Source organism: Neolamprologus multifasciatus, chromosome 1 (genome assembly GCF_963576455.1).
Source record: "Neolamprologus multifasciatus chromosome 1, fNeoMul1.2, whole genome shotgun sequence".
Lineage (NCBI taxonomy): Eukaryota > Metazoa > Chordata > Actinopteri > Cichliformes > Cichlidae > Neolamprologus > Neolamprologus multifasciatus.
Window position 1 is genome coordinate 33,068,507 of NC_140439.1, and position 21,224 is coordinate 33,089,730.

Here is a 21,224-nt window from a genome sequence, read left to right on the forward strand (position 1 = left end):
TATTTATCCCAACTTTTTATTAAGCACACTGCTGTTCTCTGTCTTCGCTTACAAGCTCAAAATCTATTAGTAGCCCCTCATAAAGACTAGAGGGTGACAGGGTCTGTAAGTCTGTGGCACCAAAGCTCTGGAACAGTTTACCGCTCCAGCTCAGGGGAATCTTTTAAAAAACGAAAACATTTTGTTTAATCAGGCCTTCAGTTGATATTCTTTTGATATTTATGCTTTTATCTGTTTTAACACGGTTCTTCATTGATGCTGTGTTTTAATTGTTGTACAGTATCTTTGTTAAAAGCTGCTTTTGGCTGCTTCATTATTCACAAGGGGTCACCACAGTGGGTAGCTCTGCATGTTTTGATTTGGCAGGTGTGTTTTTTCACATTGGATTCCTGACGGATCTTTGTCTCCTCGCAGGAACAAACCACTGATCTTTCAATTTATGTTGTGTGAATGTTTAAACCACTACACCATGGATTTGTTAAGTTAATGAATAATTTGGTTAAATGACCAATGTCGTTTAATGATTTTAAATAATACTTTTAACCCTTTAAGACCCACCATAGAACCAAGTCCGCCAGAGCTTATATTATATTTTTACATGCTGTAGTGCCATTTTTGGGAGCATTTCAAGTTGCTATACATCAATACAACCGTTATAGCCCAAATTTTAATAATAGGCATGCATTAAGTGCATAGTAATTACATAAATTGCAAAAAAGTGCAATAAACTACAAAAAAATTGAAAATCGTTTTTGTTTTAACATATATTTCTAGTTAGAGAAATTTAAGAGGCTTATCCCTCAAAACTGTAAATACAAAAAAGTTGCACAAAATAGTTTACAACAACAGGAAATTTATTTTGAGTATCTTCATAGTTTTATTTTTGAGATACACCAATTTTTATATACAGCAGGAAAAACAAAAATAAATATTATAGTGCAAATTTGCAAAAAAGCAGCATATGCATCAAAATAAACTATTTCCAGCAGTGCAATATGAGTCCTAAGCATCCCAGAAACGACACAGAAAGTCATAAAGTCAAACATAACTTTTAAAAACACCAGTATAGGCTCATGAGGCCCTGATGGTAAAAGACTACATTTCCGTGAAAATGGCGTCACTTCCGGTTTCGGGCAGGTAATGGCGGACATTATTCCAACGTAGGAAGTGTTATGAACAGCTGATCAGATCGGCAAAGAGTGTTTCTGGAATATTATGTTTTTGTTGCTGCAAGCGCTTTTTATGCAGTTTTTTACAAAGCTATATGTGGAAGGAAACTGTGACTTAGGACAAGCTAATGGCATAAGATGTAAGTATAACTCTTCTGGTTTCATATGCAAAAAAAATGATTGCGCTAGCTTACATGGTTGCAGTTCTACAGGGATTTAAAAGTAGTTGCGATAAACGGAGCGTGCCCGCTCTAACCGGTTTTAAAGGGTTAAATGACCAATGGGCCTGGCATCTGAGGCTGTATGTGAGATTGGGTGCACACATAAAGGGTGTAATTCTGTCAAACTAGACTTCAGCTTTTATGGTTTATGGTTTAACTTCCAGGTCAACATTTTGTACCTACATGCAATAACTTTAAGGTTTCCATTTAATGTCACTGCTCTCATCAGCCCTGGTTTTAAATACAAAATCTCTCCTCTACTCTGTCTTGATGCATGCTCAATCAACCAGGAAATGCCATCTGAGGGTAGTGTTTCGCTATGTCCAGATGAACAGAATCAACTTTTTGGGGTACTACACATCTAAATCTTTATTAATCTTTTTTCTCTTTGTACTTCCTTGTGACCATTTTGTGTATTGCTTTGTGGTTATTTTGAGTTTCTTTTTTGTCTCTTTGTCACCACGTTTCTATGTGTTTATGGGGGTTCAATCTATAGATTGAATTTCCATGAGGAAACGCTACTGACCATTTGGCCTCTAGAAAAAATGTCCTGCAGGTCTGTTAACTAGGACAGCAGAGCGTAACGTAGCAATCTATTCAGAAAAAAGTGATAAAACTTGCTCTTATTTTCAGCTCCTGCAATATTTATGTATTCTGGCTTTATATGTTTGTAACTTCTAAAATAAAATGCATGGTAAAACTGTTGTCAAATGTGTCTGTCTCACTGACCCGACATGGTTTATGAATGACTGAATTCTTGTTTCTGGATTACCGATGTTACAAGTATAGGAAGTTCACGCAACCTCTTAAAATTCTGTGACTTGAAGCTATTGTCACTGTTCACTGTTGTGTCTTTAGTATGTTATATTTGTGGAGATAATTGTACACTGGAGCGAACAAACAAGTCAGAGAATATTTTCCTAATAAGGCACTCTATCTGCCAGAGGGAGCTGAATCTACAACAAGAGAGAGTTTACGTTTTTATCTCAGAAGCGCGTCTAATGACTCTCGGTATTTGCCCTGCAGCGTCAAAACCAATGTGCGCCTCCCAATTCAATTTCAAGCACACTAAGCACATTTCATTCAATGATAATATACATCAGTAATCATTAGGGCGTGGTATAATACCAAATTACCTGAAATTACCTAAAGTTAGAGGAAGCTTTTTGTCTGTGTGAGAGGGAGAATAAGATTATCTCTGACTTAAGTTTAGACATTTGGAAATCATGACAAACTCATGAGGTACAAAACAGACAGTACTCTGCAATTATAATCTTGTAAAAAAAAAAAAATTGTGACTTGTAAAAGAGTACATCCCACAATTCAGCCATTGCCTTCATTCTCTTTCAGTCATTTTGTTGTAGACTTACTGGTGTGATTGGGAGCATTGTTCTGTTCCATGACCCAATTTGGGCCAAGCTGTTGGACAGATGGTCTTACATTTGACGCTAGAATACTAAGGTATACAGAGAAGTTTGTGGACAACTCAGAGACTGCAAGGTTGCCAGGTCCTATAGCTCCAAAAGACGCTTAAAGCCCATGAGGTCCTGATATGCTACGTTTGGTAAATGTAATGCAATGTATTATGGCCACTTTACTTTTGTCTTCCCAAAGAACATTAAAGTGTTCTGGGTTGTTCACTGGATCTTTGCAAATCTATCTCTGTTGCCATGTTCTTTTTTAGATGCATAAATGGTTTAACCCTTTAAAGCCGGTCGGAGCGGACACGCTCCATTTTGCATAACTATTTTTAAATCCCGGTAGCACTGCAACCACGTAAGCTAGCACAATTTTTTTTGCATATGAAACCGGAAGAGTTGTACTTCCATCTTATGCCATCAGCTTGTCCTAAGTCACAGTTTCCTTCCACATATAGCTTTGCAAAAACTGCATAAAAAGAACTTGCAGCAACAAAAACATAATATTCCAGAAACACGCTTTGCCGATCCGATCAGCTGTTTGTAACACTTCCTAGTCTATCGTGTGAACTATCGCATGTCCGCCATGTCCTGCCCGAAACCGGAAGTGACGTCATTTTGCGGAAATGTAGTTTTTTTTTTTTAACATCGGGGCCTCATGAGCCTATACTGGTGTTTTTAAAAGTTATGTTTGACTTTATGACTTTCTGTGTCGTTTCTGGGATGCTTAGGACTCATATTGCACTGCTGGAAATAGTTTATTTTCATGCATATGCTGTTATTTTGCAAATTTGCATTATAATATTTATTTTCGTTTTTCCTGCAGTATATGAAAATTGGTGTATTTCAAAAATAAAACTATGAATACACTCAAAATAAATTTCCTGTTGTAAACTATTTTGTGCAACTTTTTTGTGTTTACAGTTTTGAGGGATAAGCCTCTTAAATTTCTCTAACTAGAAATATATGTTAAAAAAACAAAAACGATTTTCAATTTTTTTGTAGTTTATTGCACTTTTTTGCAATTTATGTAATTACTATGCACTTAATGCATACCTATTATTAAAATTTGGGCTATAATGGTTGTGGCACTACAGCATGTAAAAATATAATATAAGCTCTGGCGGACTTCTCTATGGTAGGTCTTAAAGGGTTAACAAATTAAAATACTTGTATTTTTCAATATGCCGCTATACCCTAGAGTTTAGCAAAGGTGAACTGTACACTGTAGGATTTAAATTTAAAAAAACGGTGGAATAGCATCTGTCTTACATAGTGGGCAGCAGTGAGAAACATCCAGATCCATAAAACAAAGTGAACCGAAACAAATGCCGTCAGATGACTCGCACTCCAACAGGCTGATGCATGTCTCTTTTGTGTTAATGAATATCTACCATGTGATGCAGACAAATGAACAATGAATCCGTGTTCCCAAAATAAACCTATGTTCAATTAAAACAAAGCAAGAGTCTTTCGTCCAGCCTAATGACACAAACCCTGTAACGGACAACCAACATAACAGCTTGTCACACGTCAAAAAGAAAAAAAATGAGGTGGATTATTTTCTAAACCTTTACAATCTGATCTGGGTTGTTTTTAAATCTGCAAGTACTGTATACAAATCTAATACATGCTTACGCTAAGAAAGAATAAGCCAAATCTTTTGGATCAGTGGTCACGTACCAGATAAGATTCACATTAAAGAAAGGATGGGGAAATATTTGTTGATTCAGAGCACAGGATTGTAGTTATATTCAAGGAATTCAACAGACAAAGTATAATTTAAGGAAGAGTGGGCTCCAAGATAAACGGGTTTTGTTTTGCTTGAGGACACTGTCAGAACCTATAGCCACTGACAGTCATGCTAAGTACTGCGGGGAAAGACATAAATCAGCGAGAATAGAAGAAAAAAAAAAAAAAACGTGCAATGAACCGAGACAATTAGATAGTTTTATAATGTGTCACTTATTTCTGTTTGAGTTCTTTTTCACTACAAATGACATCCAATTTAATTGCAGGCTAGCTGATAATTTGTCTCTTTCAAGATGGGGATTGTTTGAAATGTCTCTGGACAAACGTTTGACGCCTTATCAAGATCTGTGTTTTATAGCTGAAAATCATCCATTGTGTGGTGATGAAAGAGCGGCTAAATCTATAGACTAAATAAATGGTGAGAAAGTCCCACGAAAAAGAATGGGATCTTTAATTAAGGGATTTTATACTAAAAACGTTTTCATTGTGTTGGAGGAAATAATCATAACTTTAAGCTGAACCTCTGTGCTCCTATTAAACATACTTATCATATTTTCTGTCTTTCAACATGACAGAACTGCGTCTTATGCTTGCCTTGCATGACCTGATTATTAACATTTGGTTGCAAACACTTTTTTTGCTCGTATGAAATCATCTTCACAGTATGCGCTCCAGTCACTCGCTTCCCCTGGTCCCATACTTACTCTAATGTCCTCTTATATGGTAAAATAATCCTTTCTTAACCTTTCTTGATGCTTCACTCATTTTCCTCCTTCAATTTTCCTGGAACGTTCTTCTGTGCAGGATTTCTAACAGGCCAAAGTGCCCAACTTTAATGGAATATTACAACATTAAGTCCCCGATTATTACAGTAATGGACTTGATGTGTTCTCCCACTCAGTCACTTTAGATAAGAGTAAGATAGACAGTACATCAAATGAAAATTGTTACTTCAGTGATGCAGAGATAAACTTGCTGTTCATTACTTTTATTGAGTTTACACTTCACTGACAATAAAACACAAAATACAGAAGACTTCAAAAGATGGGCATAGCACAATAAGTTCTTTGGATTCTGACAAACTTTAACTCGTATTTCATTGCGTTTCTGCCAGACACACAAAGGTGCATGACCCTGAATCAGCAAGCACACCGAGCTAAGTTGGTCTCAGAGGAGCTTCCACAGGGTCTGTACCACATACTCTGTTTCAGTGACTTTAAAGCCCTTGAGCTAAAGTAAACAGAACTGAACTGTGTACAGAATATGAAAAAAGGAAAATGTTTATACCAGGGTTGCAAACTGTCACGCTTAAGACACCAGCTCTCAGGCTATGTCTCAGCTTCAAAGTCCCTCCTTTTATATGTTAACCAGCCTTTCTCTGCAGACTGGACAAAGTCTGAGTATCAGGCTTTTTCCACATTTCAGCTCCAGTGTTTACACAATGAAGATACACAGAGCTTACCGAAATAACAAAACGCGATATGTGTACACCGGTGGTTCTCAAACTGTGGGGCAGGGCCGAGGAACCTGCTGTGGATGGAGCAGAGGCCAAACTAGTTGAAAATTATAGGTAATATAGTGTCACAGATCATTTGTCTGGATTAATATCCAGACAAAAATCTGACCAAACAATAGCATGCTGTTTCTTCACTGTAGCCTCATATAGCAGCAGGATCCATATGAATATCTCCAAACAGATAGAGCTATAGACTTCCACCACAGTGAAAACATTAGTTACTTTGCACATGAGGATAATGTTTTAAACTGGAGAAATCAGAAAATAACAGGAAATGACAGCGTGTACCTCTAAGACATGATCTTATTTAGGTGTGCTGCCACAAAGTTCCCTAGCCAACATTTTAGTTTGATTATTTATTTTGATTAATTTTTATTTTAATTATTGTTTAGTAACAAGAATTTTTTTTTACTGTATCATCAGTCTCTGATGATTACAATGTAATGTTTAGGACTTGCCTTTAAATGAACTAGTCATATTGTAAATGTAATTTTATTTTAACCCAAACTCTGATCTTTTAATGAAACTATTCGTTTTGGTTCCTAAACACAATCAAGCAAAGAGAAAAAACAATGAAAAATAAGCAAACAGCAAGAACTAAAAATATTAGTTGACTGCAGTCAGTAAGGGCAAAGTCTTTTGACTTTTGCCATTACCTGCTATGACAGACGTTCTCAGAGCCTCTCAGAGTGAAATCACTACAATTCATGTCTGTAAAAGAGACAATTTTGTGAATATTTCACAGGCTGCCCGGAAACTGTGTTGGAGTTTGACAGTTTACTGTCATGCTATTTTGGATGCATCCAACAATGCTGATTTAAACCAACTATAAAAGATTGCGCTCTAGAAACCTCGTTTTAGTAATAATGTTCAGCTATTTGCTTTTACGTCACATGGTCCTGTCAAGCTAATTCTGTTTTCTAATATGACTTCAGTTTATGAACTTGGGCAGGAATAGTTGGGCGCAGTTTTTCAACAGTGATACATTTTGTAATTTAGCATCAATATACCATCACAAAGAATTTCAAATAAACAATCAAGCTGTAAAGTGCAAACTTTCAGTTAAAACTCAAAGGATATCACGTTTTAAAAATCAACAACATTTTTCTGCAATCTCCCATTTTCTTAAAAGTAATTGGACAATTGACTGACAAACATTTTCTTTCTTTTTTTCTTACTTTTTCTTTTGTACTTTTTCCAATTTTATAGTACATGCAAACAAAAATATGAAAAAGGAACACAAAAGAAACAAACTAAAAGGAATTTGACAAACATTTTCATGGCCAGGTGAGACCTGTTCCCTTGTATAATAGGTCTGAATAAAAAAAATTCAATTCAATTTTATTTATATAGTGCCAAATCACCACAACAGTTGCCTCAAGGTGGTTTGTATTTCAAGATAAAGAACCTACAATAATAGAAAGAAACCACAAAAACACAATGAAGACATAAAAACGTGTGGCCAAAGTGGCCACCCATATGGAAAAGAAATAGAAAAAACTTGAAAAGACTTGCATCAGATGTTGCCTACTTCATATAATGAATCATATAAGGCTTATATGATTTACTCATGAAAGTGGCCACTTTCATATATTGTTTTAGTAAGTATCCAAAACATACAAGTTTCATTTATATAAGTTTTCTAGGGATCTTATATCTGTTTTCACTCTTGTATGCTTCTCATACAAGTTTCACACAAGACAGATACAAACTTTATAAGATTTATATACATCTTTTCCATATGGGCAAGAAGACACTGACACTGACAAGCTCTTGAGGACCACTGGAGACAACTAGAATACAGTATAACAAATGGTTGAGAAAAACAAAAATTACACCGTTTAGTCAAGTTAAGAACCTTCTCAAGGAGGTGGTCATAAAGTGCACAATCAACAGTGTCCATCATGAATGTAAACGTAGAAGTTTACATTAACAGCAAACCACTGGTTACACTCAAGAACAGGAAGGCCAGACTAGACTTTACCATAAAACATCTAAAAGAGCCTGCAGAGTTAGGAAATTAAATCTTTGGACAGATGATCAGAGATTAAATTCTACCAGAATTCTAGGAAGAGAAAAATATAGAGGAGCAGAAAAACAGCTGAAGTATACATCATCATCTGTCAAACATGGAGGCAGTGTTATGGCATGAGATGCCAGTGGAACTGAGTCTTCGGTGCTTATTTATGATTGCTCATAAAAGTAATAGGATGAATTCTTAAGTGCACAGGACTAAATCTTGGGTCAGATCCAGTCAAAGAAAGAAAGAAAGCAGCTGTAAACCTGTTTTTTTTATGATTTAGTAAAGCTGTTTCTAGCCTTTTCCCCCCAATGCTAAGCTAAATTAAATGGGTGCTGGTGTAACGTCATATTTACTCTGCAAACATGAGTGTGGCATCAGTTCCTCATTAAGCATTCAGCAAGGAAGCAAATAACTATATTCCCCAAATACATTCTTTCAAAATATTAATTTCAGCAAATTGAAAGCAGCTGCTATTTATAATTCAACGTACTAGTTGTAATCATTTTGCTGCACGGCTTCAGTTGACTCTGAATGTGTTTTAGTGCTTCCTTTTGACAAACATTCCCCATCTGCAGATGAAGACAATCTGACAGAGGAAATTAGGGATAATTAAGCACTCAACTGTAGCACCGAAAAACAGTTTTAAAATGTCCAAGCTGACTCTGTTTTAGCTAATTTTAAAAAACACTTTAAAGCCGTGACATTCTTTAATCTAGAGGCAACTGTTATTACCATAAATTACCATACAATTGTTAAATATAAGCCTACATGAAGACTTGACATGGTCTAACTGGAAGACTTGACTTTTAACTTGGAGTTCTAGTGAAGTACAATGTGAACTGCAATGTATTTCTTTGGGTTGTGTTCGTAGTAAGAGAATTATTTAAATGTTTAAAATTAAATGATTCTCACAGTGGAGTTTCTAAGACAATGTCCTTGTGTAAAAAGAAAAATGGAAAAAAGATGATTACAATTACACAAATCAATAAGGACTTCACTTCAGAGCTGTCAGACATCTGACAAAGGACTGGAAAATTATTCCACTGATATTATTTCTTGTGTCAAATCAACAACACTTGGATGGAAAAACTCTTTCGCTAAACGCTGGCTTCATTAGCGGTCACAGAAGCTGATTTATGAATTAAGCATGGCAGGGTTAGTAACCCTCATTTCCATGACTACTGTTTCTATTGGAAACGTTTGCCCTCACTGACGAGTGAAGATCAAAATGTGTGCGAGTTTACAACCAAGTCGTTCATCTCAACGACACCTGTCAGAGCCCCGCTGACCTACACCCATATAAAGGTCTAATGAACAAATTGGTAATGCCTCTGCCAAGGTCCTGCTGAATGCCCACCACTGACTGCATGACCCCTCGGGTCATGCGACAAGCATCTCAGAACTGTAATCAAAGAAGTCCTTGCACCGCTTCATGCCGGACTACATAAAAGCAGCAACGAATGGCTGTAAAACTCAGTGAGAATGTCAGAGGCAAGTCACGTTTCATACATATTATGTGTGTTGTCACAAATACTCCCACTTTTGTTTGTTCTTATCACCATGAAACCTTTGAGAGGTGAGGAAATTCTGTCATCTATTTCGGCCTAGTCGAAAAAGGTTGAGGGGACTGAGATGCCACTTTAAAGCTTTGAGTCGAAGTAATTTCAGAACAGTAATTTTCTCCTTTCTCTGCGTGCAGGTTACCTACACACCACTCTGTCAGCTTTCTGAAAAATCCTCAGCAGGGGATTGCCAGCTATAAAGTGAGCATTAAACAGATCTATCACGGAGCCAGATCATTGGCTGCGACTGGCACTGGTGTCCAATAATACAGTCTGCTTTCTCCAATTTCAAATGACAGACAGGGAGATGGGGACAATAAACACATTTTGCCTCCGCACACACTCTCACAGTGTCTCTCCCTCAGACCAATCCTTTCTCTTGTTATGGCTTGATCATCAGATCTTTCTCTCTCTCTCACTGCACACTTAAGGGTTTCAATTTAGCCAAGCTATGATTATGTTTCCTATTTTTATTATTATGAGAAGAAGAAAAAAATCCTAAGTGTTGATGGTCTGTTTCGTTCATTTATTGTATCGCTGCACTCTTGCTAACCTCACCATTGGGACAGATTTGCGTATGAATGTGTTTTTCTGGGGGTTTTGATACAGCGGGGAAAGTATGGGCATTCGGAAATGTGTCTGTGGAACATTTATATATGTGTGCTTCTTCTACAAAATAATGAATTTGCACCAGGGAGGACAAAAGAATGGGCTCTTCCTTTCAGGTGAAAGGAGGCAGACTGTTAGAGACAGGTTGCTTGGAGAGCTGTGGGATTATTCCACTGTTTCATGTTGAACGTTATCATGGGCAGGCAGACTGATGTGAGCTAAAACTAGCAATGCAGCACAACACCTAACCAAGGTCAAGCACTTCCTCTCTGTCTCTCTGTCTCTCTCTGCAAGTCGTAGGGAGATTTGTTCGGGAAAAAGTGAGATGAAATGTCAAGAGCAGAGTGATTGCCTGGGAAAGGGAGATCCTAATTAACTCTCTCTGGTGGAGCTCTCCTGCTACCTCCCTCATGCCGCGTGTGCCTGTATGAATCTTTCATCTCCTCCTCCTTGCCTTTCCTCAGAGGACACGGCTCCACTTGCAAAGCCAGCCAAAGGACAGACGGATACAACGAATGCAAAGGTCAAAAAATAAACAGTGTGGCTATGAATGACAGACACTCTCTCAGGGATGTATACAGACAGCAAACCAATCCCTGCAGCATGTCTACAAAGCACAAGCAAGTAGCACAGAAGAAGAAGTAACATCAACTGGTGGCCTGTTATTGAAAAGGAGGATATTGACAACGGCGGCCTCCAAAGTCAATGATGTTGTTTTGAGTCCTTATTACTGTATAATTAATACCATGCTTAGGCGAGGGAAGCATAACTGGAATAGATGCTATATTAAGGTATATGTTTACTTTGCTTTATCATATACTTAACTATAACCTTGGCCTTTCCAACTTATCTTATTTAATCAGACAAAGAAGTCTCTTAACAAGCTGTAGGTGGTGAAAAGTTTAGTTGGCAACAGTTAATTTAGCTGTCACAGCCAATGGATATATACACATTCATCTGTCTTCCACTGCTGCTGTTCATTGCGTCGATACATCAATGTGGCTGTAAAGGTTGAATGAAGCATGACCCCCCCTATATATTTGCTTGAATATGTGGACAGACACAGGCAAGCAGTCATTTTTTTTTTCTAATCGACTCTGAGTGCAGATTTGTACACACAGATGTGTGTTTGAACCCACACATAACACTAGTGAACCGCATTAATGTATATCAGAACCGGATGCACATTTATGCATCCATGATTAACTAATTTTCCAGCTGTCCTATTATTTTTTAAGAAACATCACATTTATCAGTGATAAATTATACTATAAAGAACTTTCAATCCAAAATAGTTTTGGTAACAACACTATTACTAAAATGAAACTCAACTCACTACATAAATGATATAATGATACGTGTAAATATAGCTAATTAATAAAAAAAAGAAATCAAGATCCTAAACTGAAGATATGGAAAAATTAAAATTAAAATATTATTAGGAGAAGACATATGGCTTTCGTAGTCCTGCATGAGGAGTCCCAGCTAGGACAGTCAGGAAAGAAATGACTACAAGCTTCAGGCCACAAAACAGAGTTACTGACCTTCAAGTAAAAGTAAAGCTGTTACATCAGAATGAGCTGCCGGCTGTGTTGTCTTCAATTCTAGAAAAGGATGAGAACCTGGAGGTTTTGGAGCTGACCGAGGCGCACGGCACAGGTCTCTCTGGGGATGGATCATAAGCAGTCTCCTGCAGAGTTCGGAGATCAAAGCCAACCAATTATAACAGAACTTAAACCTCTGTATTCACACTGTGCACTGGATGACTATGACTTTATTAACCAAGTTTCACAACTATGTCTATACATTTTCCTGACAAATACAGAGGCTCATTTAGATATTCTCAGCCAAATTCTCAGAGTAAAAAAAAGGCATTTGTCTAAATAATGGTCTGGGTTAGAATCATTGACCTGTACTGATTGTGGGTGTAAATGCTAATCTTTTATTCATCTTCAGCTCTTGATGAATGTGATGAATAGGATGCCGTTTGGTCTATTCATCATATAAGGTCACTTGATTTCATTTATTTGGCAAAATGCTAATTCTACCCACATATTTCAAAAAGAGTTCTTCAAGCAGGCGTTTCACGAAAGCAATCATGTATTGAATAGATGGAGCCCTTCATTGCTCAGTATATTGAAGTGGACTGTGTCAATAAAGGTCAGATGTTTCAGTGAAATGCACTCATGTGCCAAGAAGTTATCCATCAAACAAGACATGGATGTGGCGTGCATGGTTAATGAAGGCAGACCAGCTATCACGTGTATCACTGAGCTGTGTGTATGCTGATGGATGGGAGCCGCTCCTGTAAAAAGTCTTGTTGTTAATAAAAAATTAGATTATTGCAAAATAGACCAAAAAAAAAAAGCAAAATAAATATTGGTTAAACTGCATGATTATGTTTATTTTCCTTATCTTCATAAATTTGAGGTTTGACATACTGACCTGTTCTCTTTTGCATGGATTGGCCACGAGCTAATATGAAGTAATTCCTCTAAAGCATGCAGGGATGAGTCATGATTACAGAGCTGATTTTTGACTGTTTTGTTTGATTCACATTAAAACAAAATAAACAATAAAAATCTACTAAATTACTGCCCAGCTTGTGGTCCAAGGCAGCACTTGATTGAATGAGATGCCATCTGGAAAGAAAAGAGCCTTCCATTGATATTTATCTGGGAGGATATTGGAACAGGAATGGCTTCTGTATTATTTGATTCTGTGACTGAGCCACGTTTTTCCTGTTATAGTAAAATTGCATTTCCTGCAACTGATTATTTTATCAAAATCTTGCTTTTTAAAACCAGACAATACATTTTCAGTTTCTGAAATCACATCTACATTTCCCGCAACATTCTGGGAGGCCAGCATCGCCATGGATATCTGTCAGATTCATAAAAAGATGTAAACATGTAGACTAGGGCTGTTCAATATAACGATATATATTGGATGACGATATAAAAACGTCTATCGTTTCATTTTACACTATTGTTTCCTGGTGTCGGAAAATAAACTGTTTACGGCAATACTTATTCATCGTTCTGATGGTCACTGTAGTGGCTATATTAATTTCTATAAGTTCTCTCTTTCTCTTATATTTAATATAAAAACACTACGGACAGACAAGCGCCTGTTTTTATGGGTTGTTGTTAGCAACAACGACGGTAAAACCATTGCATGTCTGCTTGTTTATTTTCCACATAAATCTTTCAACCTTTCAGAATAAAGCTCAAAATCCTGTTGAGAATTTTCAAAATAAACGGAATCACGTGAACAAGTATTATTTACGGATGAGAAGCAAAAAAAGAGCCGTCAGGTGCTAAAAAATAAACCTTAGACTCAAACGTTAGAACAGGCTTCTCCCCACAGCACACCGCGTAATAAATACTCACAAAGAAAACGGCGGCCGTTACAACCTATGTCTAAAAATGTGTCGTTTCATGCATCGGTTAAAACACTCGACTCCAGGTACACGACGCGCAGCTGGAAACACTTCACCTACCCGAGATTCACAGAATTTACAGAAAATATTAAATTTTTTGTGAAAAATTTAATATTTTTTTATCGTCCGATAAAAATCGTCTTATCGGACGATAGATGTTTTCTATCGGGATATGAGATTTTGGTCATATCGCACAGCCCTAATGTAGACTATACCTCCCTCCCTATAGAATGTGTGTCCATCAAACTGCTTGTCTACTGGAAGCTTCTTTGTTATTTCTACCTGCAATATGCACCTGCCTTTTCTTCTGATGCCTTTCACGCAAACATACTTGTTATTAACAGAAATCCTGTGGTTTCACACTTGTGGTGAAGACTGCTGTGTATGACACAGCCTTGAATAATGTTGATTATTAAGTGACAGGAGCTAAATCCGAACACACTGGCTCATGTTTCTGCAACTTCTATCTCCTCTGTCTGTTACTTGTGTGACAGATAAAAAAAAAAAAAGGACGAGCAGTTGCTAGAACAGAAGAGAAAATAAATCTGCATACTTATAAAAAAAAGAGAGAAAAAGATAGAGATAGAATGTGCTGTGCTCCTACTGTGTTTTATTAATAATTCATTGCAAGAATCTGATCAACTGGCTCTTCCTCAGGCTTTTTTTTTTTTCAGGTATTTTAAAATGTAATATTTTATATAAAGAGCTCTCTAAACAGTGAAAATCTACTATAATATTGATGATAGGGTTGGCACTCATCAAGCATCTTTGTAAACAATTGGCAATAACCTCAGCCACTCCCTAAGAAATAAGGAATCAGCACAAAGAAGTGTGCACATAAACTGAGGCAGATGAGGTGATCATATGTGGAGTGATCTCTGCCGTGTCTCTGAACCATTCATGAGCGATTGCGCAGTGTTATGGGGTATTTTACCATGATAGGTTAGGCTGCTGCTACCAGGGAGTGTCTATAGTCCCACAGGGGGTGTACAACAACATCAATATGGATGGTGTGTGTCATGTGGTAGTATCCACGTATATGCCAGATTCCCCTGCACAGTAAATTTCACACTGCATTCCAAACATGCATAGAGAAATGCAGTAAGCAAACTACAACAGCACAATTAGGGTTACAGACTAACTTGGCAGTCTGTTTCACTTACTATTTTTTCGCAACCACAGCTTAACAGCACACTTTATGGACGACTGAAATAATCTGACAGCCATTAAAAGCATTCATTTTTCTGTCACTGCTGCAACTTTTCTCAAACACAGACAGACTCCTATCTCCTATGACAAACCTGCTAAGTTAGACTGAGTCAGCTCAGTTTAACAGGTGCTATGAAACCTCTGAGTCCATACTCTGAGTTCAGTTGAGTAAAGCTCTGCAGGTTGTTAAAGAATTCATTTTTACTTTAATTACTTTTTGTTGTCTTCTCTTCCTCCTGCTTTTTCTCAGCTTTCCAAGTGTTTGAACTAATGCTAGCTCCTCCATGAGCCTCTGCTAACATGCGACAGCTGCAAACAATACATTTTAAAAAGCTCAACTTTTACTCTGAAGGTCTCCATTTCCAGTTTGCACCATGTGTATCACAGCTTCAGTATCGCTTGGCGAGTAGTTTCCAAGTGCCTGCAGATAAGCAGACAGAGTCTTCTATACAAACTACTGACGAGCATGGCAAACTGCTCGTTGCCAAAAGAATTCCAAAGGAGCTTTTTGATTCTGCATCCCCTAGATTTCCCCTAGAAACTCCCAGCAACCATTTGCCAACCTGTCACAGAACATACTTTCCCCTAGTGGTCGGTGGTTGCCAGATGGTTTAGGCCTATGCAACTAGGCTTGTTGTCCCCGATATCTGATCCAAATATCAGTTCAATAAGGAATTCTTGATATATAGAATTCAATTAACCTATTTGGCGATTTGACTCCAATAGTCCATCACAGCAGAATAGAATCCCAGCAGTGATATGTATTAGGTCATGACCTCCTGAAGTCTACATGGTGGTGGAGATGAAGATAGAGGTTTTGAAGGAGCCTGAGTAACATGGAGGAGAGGCATAGATGGGGAGGAGGTAGGTTACAAGGGAGAATGACAGATGAGCAATGAGATTTAAAGTACACAGAGTGGAGGCTGGTTGGCATGAAGAAGTCGGATAGAAAGATTATTGGACTACACCACTGACGTCACCAATGAGCCCGTCAGTGTGGGAAAGTGCAAGTGATGTAAAGCATAGATTAGTTCAATTCAATTTTTTGTATGTACCACCAAATCACAACAACAGTTGCCTCAGTCAGAAACCGAATATGTAACTCTTATCCCTCTGATGAAAAAAAAACAAAACGCTGTGATTACATGTAAAATACTATGAAAGCACAGCAGTATGTGGACTTACAACTATGCAATCTTTCCAAGCCAGTCCCATTAGCTTTCAAAGGAGCCAAAAAAGCAAAAATCTTACAAACCAAATTACAAGAAAAACTGAATAAAACATTACCTGTGCTAATCTTGTAGTGTCCTTTTCAGATAAGGGACTGAACATATTAGAAAAACTAAAAAATGCAAACATCTTCTTTTTTTTTTTTATCTACTCGCACAGTCAACAGTGCTTTTACGCTTGAGAAAACAAATGCTGCTTTTATGCTTCAAAAAAGGGATCAATCTAGGCCAATCCTTACTGTGGTATGCCTTTAATTTGGGGGTTCCCAATTCTCTCAGTGTCTGTCTTCATTTGTCTCAGTGAAATACCATCTCCAACTGGGACTAACTGCAGATGCAGTTATTCTGGCACTGTGCCTTACTCTTCATCATGCTGGTAGAGCCCAATTTAAATTAACTTGACTGCGGTATATTTGGCCTGTTGGTGGCTTTTAGATTAGAGAGCTGGACTGGTGAGAATGTTGCCAATTAGAATCCGCAGATCAGCTACACAAATTTAAGTAGAGAAAACAAATGCTCCCTCGTTTTCCTCACATACTATCATTAAAGTGTCCAAATTAAAGGGGGATAACCTTCTCTGTTGGTTAAAACTAAGAGTCTAATTGCATTATTGCAAAGAGCTTAATTGCTTTTTGTCTCCACATCATCAATATGTGAAAAAAATGGAAATTTGCCCACCAGTATTTTAATTTCAAGCTATTTATGCCCTCAAAAGACAACGGAAAACTGCTCGCTCTGCTCAAAATTCCGTGTTAAACTCCAGAAAGAAGAAAATTTATCACTGAACTCACATTATTCACAACACAAGGATCTAAAACTGCCCTGTATCCTCATAACCCAGGCCTGCTACACATAAAAACACAAGTTGTTAAAATCAATATATCATGGTGCACCAAATAAATACAGCATGAACCACTATGTAAGGGCTCCTTATTATCAGGATCTTTTTCAGAATAAAAGTAAGGATGATGATCCAAGTCCCACTCAGTCAACGCTCTTTTGAAAACTGGGTCACTAGCTTTGGTGTGCAGGTTCTATTGCTTAGTATGTGTTTTATATTTTAGATTCAAAGTGTAGCTCTTGCTTAAAGACGTATCCACTGTTGGTTATTCTCTGACCATGTTAAAAGGGAACTGAAAAAAAAATCTGTACTGTGGAAATGTATTTGGTGCTACAAGAGAAGTGTGAATGATTCAAACCACAAAATTTGATGTTAGCACCATTTTTTATCCATTGTGTATCGTGCAAGGTTTCTCTTTTTTTTTTAAAGGTACTTGGTGTATGAATTGTTCCTAGCACCTTGGAGAATTTGACACGGTTCGTCCTACCTTGCTGTCTTGTTGTAAAGCTGAACTGGTGGATCTCAATCAAAAACTTTTGGGCATGACTACATGCCTCCTTGGTGGTAGCAGGCTGTCTAAAATTATCTATCTTCATCCACTTATCCATTTCAGTGTTCTGGGGCTGGGACTTGAGCCTATCCCAGCTGTCGTACAGCAAGACGCAGAACACACACTGCATAGGTCACCAACACCTATATACTGTAAGTGAGATGACAGTGTTAACAACTGCACCAAGGTGCTGTTGTCTACATTTAAACCACAAATTTAATGTTTCACACCAATTTAATTTTAGTTTATTTTAATGTTATTATTTTTATGACTTTTATCAGCCATTAAAATTAATTTAAAAAATATAAATGGCAAGTCAAGTTTTGCACGTCTAATTGTGGTTTCACATTGCACTATTGGAATCAGCAGCAGCTAATCGTCATGACAGGTTTACTGCCCGGAGGAAGGCCTGTAATGCCAGAGGAGCTACGGGGGAGACAACAAGGCTTCAGAGGTCAAGCAAAGTAGACATCTAAGTTTAAATATAAATCACCTGTTCCAGCTATCATCACAGGGAATGTGAGGTCTTCAGACAATAAGATGAACAAAGTCTGTTAAGTGATTAAGACCCAGAGGAAATATTTTAGTAGTTTAATGTGTTTTATGGAGACAATGCTACTGTGCAGTCACGCTTCTTCAGGACCTTTCAGGAGAACTTGGATTTTAATTTGAGCAGTAACAAAAGGTATGAAGGGATTGCGGTAGTTATGTTAAAAAGCAGTGTAATCTCAGTTGCTATGATGAAACATGTCTGTGGCCTGAAAATGGACCCAAAATGACCCCACTAGGTTTATGTATCAGGCATTTTTGTATTCTCAAAAGTATCTTATATAGATGAACCAACCTTGAAGTATAATGTGTCTCATCAATTTACTATTACAATTAACTTTTTTTAAATGTATAAAAAAGCCTACAAAGAACAAACTCTTAAAGAACAGCTTAAATTCTGCTTGTCATGTCTTCTGTCGTCTAAATTCATGTCATTTTGCGTGATCTAAATCTGAACAGGTGGTGAAAATATTGTGTACTTCAAAATCTCATTTATGAAACATCCAAATAACATTTAAGAATCCTTCAAGCTAAATTTAGGACAGTTAATCATTTTGTAATATTTTAATTAGTAAATAAAGACTTTTTAAGGACTTGCAGATATCGCACATCATATTTATCTACATATGAGAACTAACATGTGGCAAAAGAAAATAAAGGCAAATAGAACTTTGACTAAAATAGGAAGCGCAGTTCAAAATAAGGTTAATAAGGTGTATTTGTATAACTCTTTATTTAGTCCTGTTAACACACAAAAGATCTTTACACAATGATCGCACAACATCACAACAATGTGTGTGACGAGTACTGTTTGTGTTTCGTTGACATTTAGTAATGTGTCCTACAGGACATGATCAGCACTAGGTCACTGAGGTAAAAACCTATCAATTTAAGACTACCTGAAGCAGTAATTATAACATCATTCATTTTTTGTATGTCTTATGTTCCTTTTTAAAATCAGGCCCGCTTTGCCTTATTGAATCCTTTTGCTAGGCTGAATTCAGTTATTTTTGGAGATGCCAGTTCTTAACATTTTGTAATGAAGCCACTATTCCCAAAAGCCTTAAACCTTCATTATGGCTCATACATAAGTCAAACAAATAACCTAATTTCTTTCTATATTGAGGTAACACTAGGCTTGATGGCTCCACTTCTGATACTGCTCTAAGCTCAGTAGTATTTCTTTTGTCTGCCAAAAAAGCTAATTTAACCTCAGTTAGAGTGACCAGATCCAGTCCCTGAGCAGTCTGACGCTAATGTTTAATGGCATCATAAAGTCTTGTCTGGCCTGACAGCTTTCCAGGGAAAGACAGTCAAGTAAACAGCCAAAAGTCAATGCTGGCCTGAAGCATCCTGGGTACACAGGCTTCATTAATGTAAGACCACCACTCTTCTAAGTGAAAGAAATGAGCCACTGGGTAGGACAGATGCCCACCAGGGAAATGCTTTCTTCTATCTGTGCTTAATCCAGTTCGTGACTGAAATGGCTACAGGTTCAGAGCATTTCACGCCCAAGAAATGAAGCCATTTGTGATGGCATCATTTTTATGCTCCTCACTAGGGCAGGGCGATATGACCAAAAATATTTATCACGATATACATTTGAAAATTACGATATAACGATATAACTGACGATATATTGACACTAGACAAAATACTTTACAACTCCACAACTTTATTAGTGCAAAAAACCCCATCAATGTATTTTCACTTAAACAAGCAGCTGTTTTTTTTATGTCCATTAAAGTTACATAAAAATGTAACAGTGCAAATTCCTTGCTGACAGGTTAACCAAAAGGCATTTCCAGTGGAAACTGGTCGACATATCCTCAGCATAACCATGTATAATATCCACAAAACTTAAAAAGAGGTTATACACACACAATACCGTAATATTATGTTGAAGCACAGTACGTATCACTCCGCGAGGTGATACGTACGGCTCCGACAATCCATCAAGCGGTGTGGCTTCGTAGCTTAGCAAAGTCGTACTGAAACATCTGACAGATTTTCGAGCGCCGTGTACATAAAATCGTTTCGAGGTCAGTAAACACAACCAGAATTCATACATAAGGCACACGGGATTATAAGGGGCACTGTCGATTTTCAGAAAAATCAAAGGATTGATTTTAAGTGTGCCGTATTTTATTATTATTTACCGTGTTGTGCGCCAAACAACACGGTAATAACGACGGCCCGCTAGCATGCTCTACCAAAAATAGTGCCTTGTTGTGTATCTGATGGAAGAAAGCTAAACCACACCACTGAAGTTGCAGCATTTTAACAAACCAGTTCTGGTTCATCCGTTTCATTTAACGATCCGCTTTCGCTCTTCTCATTCTGCGTTGCCGCCATGTGCGTATGTAAACATAGGCAGTGCGCATGCGCGTTTTACCCATATTCTATCGCGATATTTCATTTTCCTATGGTTGCCCAAAATTACACCGGTATTACCGTGAACGGTATGATATAGCCCAGCCCTACTCCTCACCTTTTGCCATCAATGTGGACAACACAAATAATTATCAAGAATGCACAGAAGTTTCACTAGAATTCTGTAGAGAAGCAAAATGCTGTAGTCAGTCAGGATCTCACTTCTGTTGAAAAGTTGTCTTTAAGGGGCCTCATAAGAAGCTTCTCAGACCTGCTGGGACTTGAAGAACCTTGTCTCTCCTTCACCGAAGCTTAGAAGACACACTTCACTCACTGTAAAACCAAGGACTCAGGTCGAGATTAAAGTAGGGAAGGAAGATGAGAAGGAACATAGTTGCAGATTCTTAACAGCACTCCCCGATGGAGGCAGACTACAGCAGCAATGGGAACAGAAGAACAACCTGATTAGGCTACCAGTCTGCATTTTAATCTTATTTAACACACTGGAAATACTCTTTTCCCTCTTATTCTAACATTTTCTTTTATGTTAGCCACATACATCTGTAAAAGTTCATTGCATCACACAGATAAGCATACTCATATTCATCTGAGGACAGTTCAGCCTCTGAGACACATTTGTTAACACAGCAAGCTTATTCTTGGTTTTGCATTACTTTATTGTTCCCCCGACTTTTCCTTCAAAGAGCTTGTCCACTTGTACTTTAGTCAGTTATTTTCTGTATTTTATTGAATGGCAATTC

General features: G+C 37.5%; 1 long non-coding RNA gene across 1 annotated transcript in view; it reads right to left on the reverse strand.

Moving 5' to 3' along the window:
• The window catches only part of LOC146526110 (uncharacterized), a 200,449-nt gene that overhangs the window by 160,258 nt on the left and 18,967 nt on the right, over positions 1–21,224 (reverse strand). The window contains exon 3 of the long non-coding RNA XR_014873960.1: positions 11,815–11,960. This is a non-coding gene — a long non-coding RNA (uncharacterized LOC146526110). The remainder of the gene's footprint in view (positions 1–11,814; positions 11,961–21,224) is intronic.